The 5263-nt window shown below is 48.7% G+C and overlaps 1 protein-coding gene across 1 annotated transcript in view; it reads right to left on the minus strand.

The window, feature by feature from the left end:
• The window catches only part of DAP (death associated protein), a 61037-nt gene that overhangs the window by 11957 nt on the left and 43817 nt on the right, over positions 1–5263 (minus strand). The gene's annotated exons all lie outside the window — the stretch shown is intronic.

Here is a 5263-nt window from a genome sequence, read left to right on the forward strand (position 1 = left end):
GCCCAGCGATCACAGATATACTAATCAATTTTGATTTACCCTTAAAACTATTTCATCTTGGGTTTTGAACACATTTGTGTTTTAGGATCATTCTTTTGACTATCACTTGTGGGGAACTGTCAGGTATTAGGTAATGATTAAACAGTTGCTCAACACAGTATTTACTGTTTACATCTTGAAATAAGACCCGATCTTCAGGTCCAGAAATAAGATCAGGTCTTCAGGTTCCAGGGCCTGTTTTACAATGTCTAGGTAATGGGGGAAGGGTGCCCATGGTTCAAAGTATATATTTTATAGAGGACAGCTATTACTTGTTTGAAAAGGAAAATGATCATTTAAGTAGAAATATCTGACAAGACAAATTGCTAATAGAATACGTATTAGGAGAAATACACCCTAACATGAAATTAAACACAGATGCAAAAAACCTCTCGTAGTCTGCTTCCATGACTGACTTTAAATGGAGCTAGCCATTACTAGGATGTTTCTGTGTAGAGCCCCACAGTAAAAGAAGGAAGGTCCAGATTTAACTTGCTCTCAGGTCCCTTCCCACCGGGTCCCTCCTAGCCAGGGGAGCTGTGCAGCTACCAAGTCAGAACATGGCCCAGTAGGCCTGCACACAGCTTCAGTTAAAGTCAAGTACACTGAAAGATGGACAAGAGCTTTTGATTTCTCTGTTGCTGGATTCACTGGTAATTACAGCCTTAATCCACCTTCCACTCTCGTCACAGGGCAGGGATTTGGGGAGCTGATATAGCCGCAGTCACTCTGGATAAGCTTCCGTCCTCAGTGGTCTCTGGATTTGCAAATTCAGCTGCTGCCTGATGGAAGCACTGGCTCCGTGGATCCTGCTTGGATCACACCATGCCTTCCTTCCTTCTCCTGAATTAGGAGATCAAAGGGGGTGAAGTCGAGAACACAGAGAACCCCTCCTCCCCCCGCCCCCGCCAATTCTGCTTACTTTTCAAAACCAGCAAGGAGTTAGGATAACTCCTATTCAATCCAAGAGGTGGCCCTCACTCATGTTTGGAGCCAGCATGCCAGAATATTCCAATAGCAGCGGTATAGACTGTGGCATGGATGAGTGCCACAATCCTGTAAGTCTGGGTTTTGAGAAAGGCCCTCTGAGCATTCCCGCCCTAATTGTGGTGAGTCAAGATGCCCCGATCTTCTCTGGTCATCAAACCATGCCCTGCATAAATGAACACTCGGGATCCTAAGAGGTATTCATGGTTTACTTGTTGGTTGTTTCACTTATTCAGCAGACAAATACTGAGTGCCTGCTATGCACCCAGCCTGCCTCATTATTAGGAAGTATTTGCAGCTACATTGGGAGGAACTCCTCCTGTCTGCTTCCTGCCTGGTCAGAGGCTGGAGGACACAGGTGCTTGTAGTGACAAGCTTCTCGTCACCATTGTCTCCCCCACCCCACCTGCCTCCACTAATGAGCATTCGGTGCCCACCCACTGCACAGGGTGCCTGTTTTAGGGCTGAGGTGCAGATATAAGATGCAGGAGAACTGCTCCCAGCCATTGAGAGGCCTCATGAGTTCCCTGAAACAGGGGGTACTCCTGTTTTGAGGGGTCCAGTCTCTGTGGCAACCCCAGGAAAATGGAACATATCTGTAATGATGCATAGAACTTCAATGAGGCTGCTCCTCTGTCAGGGATGCGCTGCTCCTACAGCTGTTACTCTGGACAGGGGGCCTCCAGGATCCCCCCTTGAACTTGGCAAAGGACTGTGATTGGAGAATGAAAAAGACGAGGAGCACGAAAGAAAGCAAACACTCAAACGTGTGTCACCCTGTCCCCCATGCACGAAGCCTTCAATACCACCTTCCTCCTACCAGATTTCCCTTTCTGGGGTCTCCTTCCTTGAGCCCTTTCCCTTGCTTTCCATGGGGACTGCCAAGTAGTCTGCTGTTACCACCATGTCTGTTTGCCTTAGTATTTAACAAGTGAGAAGGCAGACAGCTGAGAGGCGAGGCTGAGCGACAGGGCTGAGAGAACGTGGCCTACCCAACGGCCAGGTGGCAGCGGGCACCTGTTTCAACTATTTGCACCTCGGTTTCCTTACCTGGAAGGAGGAGATAATCCCCTCTGTATCTCACAGAAATTTCGGAGAGATCAACTGACCTCCCATATGTTAAGAGGAGACAAGGGCATGCTGCAAGGACACATGTGCACCAAGGAAGAAGAGAGGTAATCGAGGCAAATTTACACAGGCCAACGTATAGGCTGGGGCAAGAGAAGACTGGACTGTGGCTAGAAACATCAGAGAAGCGCCATCCTTGTATGTGGAGGAAACTCCTAAATCCGTGTTCAGGGACAACAATTGAGGACTACGAAGTGGCTCTTCTCAGTGCTCTGGGGGAAAGAACCGGAACAAGCCCTGCCCTGGGGAGGCGGCGCCAGGCCTCCACAGGCTGCCCTGTGTTCATGCAGGAGACAGCCCGGCCGTGGACCCTGACCGGCTGGACATGGTGTGCTTCTAGGGGCTACCGGGGCTGAATGCCAGTGTGTGGGTTCAAAGCCCCCAGGAGGCTTTCTAGCTGACCACCCCTTGCTTTGAGATGGCAAGTGTGAAGAGACCCACGTGCCCAGACCTTCCTTCTTCCACCTGACTCCTGCTGAGGCCCAGCTGGTCCCGAGTATAGGAAGAGCAAGGCGGTACCTCAGAGGTGAACGGCGCCACGGCAAACGCCATGGCTCAGAGCGCAAGCGACGGTGGGGCGGAAGGAGCAGGAGGGCCTCTTTCCTTCTCATAGCTACTGCTGTGGGCTGAATTGTGTCCCCCAAAAGGTGTCTTCAATCCTAACCCCAGTCTCATGGTGATGTGGCCTTATTTGGATACAGGGCCTCTGAAGCTGTGAGTAACTAAGAAGAGACAGGCCTGGAAGAAGGTGGGCCCTGCTCTAACAGGGCAGATGTGCCCGTAAGGGGAGAACTGGGCCCAAGCGGCCAGCCAGGGGGAGAAGGCCGTGTGGTGGCTGCGGCAGAGAAGGCCCAAGGTGGCCGGCCGCCCCTGGAGGCCGGGGAGGATGGAGGGCGTCAGGGGGCGCACGGCCCAGCCGGCCTCGATTAGGACTTGTGGCCTCCAGAAGGGGAGGATAAATTCCTGTGGTAAGACAACCTTAAGGTTCTGCATTTTGTTATCCCAGTTCAGACAAGCAGAGGACAAGGGGAGAGAATATTGGAAGCCAGGAGCGTCGACTGATTCTCAGATTAGTGAGTTGGCACCTTGGAAACCAGAGGTGAGGATCCCACGGGAAGTGGACACCCAAGAAGGAAGCCAGAAAAGGCTGGGGTGCATGGGCTGAAAGACCAGAAGCATCCCTCTGCTATGAGCATTTCCTGAGAAAACAGAGTTTTTAAGACCCATGAATGAAGCATCCAGATAGAAATCGTTTAAATTGGTGTCACTTGTTTCATAAAGGCAGGGGAAGAGAAAAGGACAGTAGCAACTCTGCACATGGTTTTAGAAGTTCTATCCAGTATAAAGAACTCGAGACAAATAGGAGTTCTTTTTAAGCTCAGGAAGCAATTTATTGCCTTTCCCTAGCGTTTGCCTTAATAAAGTACTGATTTGAAAGTAAAGAAAAAACCCAGCATCTTTAAGGCTGGGTAACAGGCTGTAAAAGAGAGTCCTATAACAATTATTGGAGTCGTAAGTACTAATAGTTTTTGCACTGCAATCTTAAAAAATGATTGCAATGGTAAATGCAATCTATTTGTCTTCCTATCCTGTTCTTTAGAGAGAGAGAAAGACAGACAGGTAACATCCCCTGCTGTCTTGCAGGGCGGTGGGAATGTGGAGAAGTTTGGGAAAAATACAACTGGTGTGACCTATGGACTGTGGTTAACAGCAATACTATAATATTCTTGCATTAATGCCAAAGATGTACTGTGTTGATGATGGGGGTAGGTAAGGAAAAAACATGCCAAATGGACCATGGTTGGTGGTTACAGTCTGAGGATATATTATCTCATAATCTGTAGCAAATGTTCCACACGGTGTGGTGTGTTGGTGAAGGACGGTTGTATGGGAATTCTACACATGTGCATGATTGTTTTGTAAGATCACAATTTCTTTAATAAAAATATGTTTTAAAAAAATAACAACAGGGTGGGTTGGCAGGAAAATACACCAAATACAAGATATGGACTATAGTTAGTAATAAGATTGATGATATTCTTTCCTAATTTTTAACAAATGTTTCACAACAATGCAAAGTGTTGGTGGTGGGTTGATGTATGAGATCCCTGTGATGATATGCATGCTTGTTTTGTAAGTTCACAGCTTTCACTATACACTTACTATATATATATGTTCATGTATGACTGATATACTTCAATAAAATTTAAAAATACATAAATAGCACACACAGACACACACACGCACAAATCCTTTGCTGCCCCTTCTCTGACCACTAGGGAAAATGCACTTTGTTTGGGAAAGTAGAATTAGACCTGGTGGTACCCCAGGATGGCCCTGGCAGTCACACTGGTCCTGATGCAGGTCGGCTATCCGGGGACAGTTACCAACAGGGCCTCTTTTTGCCCTCAGAAGCACACCAGTCGGAGTTAAGTTATATGGGCACCCCAGGCTGAGACACAGAGCTCTAGATTCCCTCTCCCTGGCCTGACCAGCTCGTGAACCCCAGCTCCAAAGGCGGCGATGCATTCTCTTTCCACTGCTTCCCCGACCCTCCAGGCAGAACTCACTCACTAGTTCCCACCAGAACTTCCCGCTTGTTGCGAAGCAGTGGAGGCTTTGGCAGGCCTGGTTCCCCTGAAAGGCCAAGGCTCCATGGCTGGATCTGCTGTGTCCCCAGCATGTAGCCCGGAGCATGTAGACAGTGGCCTCACTGCCCAGTGGCCGGCAGCACAGCACAAGTTGGAAGTGGCAGCCATGGCGGGGCAGTGATTAACAGGGCTGGCTTGTTGCTCACTTCTTAGGAACACACAGAACTCCTGCATGGTGAGCCTCAAAGGCTTGCACAAGAGTGATTAGAGATGGGGATTTATTTCTGCCAGATCCACTGGCAATGGGACAAAAACCTGGAGCTCCAAGTACACGGGCTCTTCTGCCAGCTTTTGCCAGACTGAGCTTGAAGATTAGTAAACAGTTATTCTCAATACTGAGAGGAAGCTGAGGCTAAGAGGGACTTTTTCAGATGATCTCAGGTCTACTTGAGAATGTGATAGAACCCCGAGTTGAATCTTTTTTGTTCCTCCTCCCCCACCCTGCTGTTTGTACTGTG

The sequence above is a fragment of the Dasypus novemcinctus genome, chromosome 2, assembly GCF_030445035.2.
Source record: "Dasypus novemcinctus isolate mDasNov1 chromosome 2, mDasNov1.1.hap2, whole genome shotgun sequence".
Classification (NCBI taxonomy): Eukaryota; Metazoa; Chordata; class Mammalia; order Cingulata; family Dasypodidae; genus Dasypus; species Dasypus novemcinctus.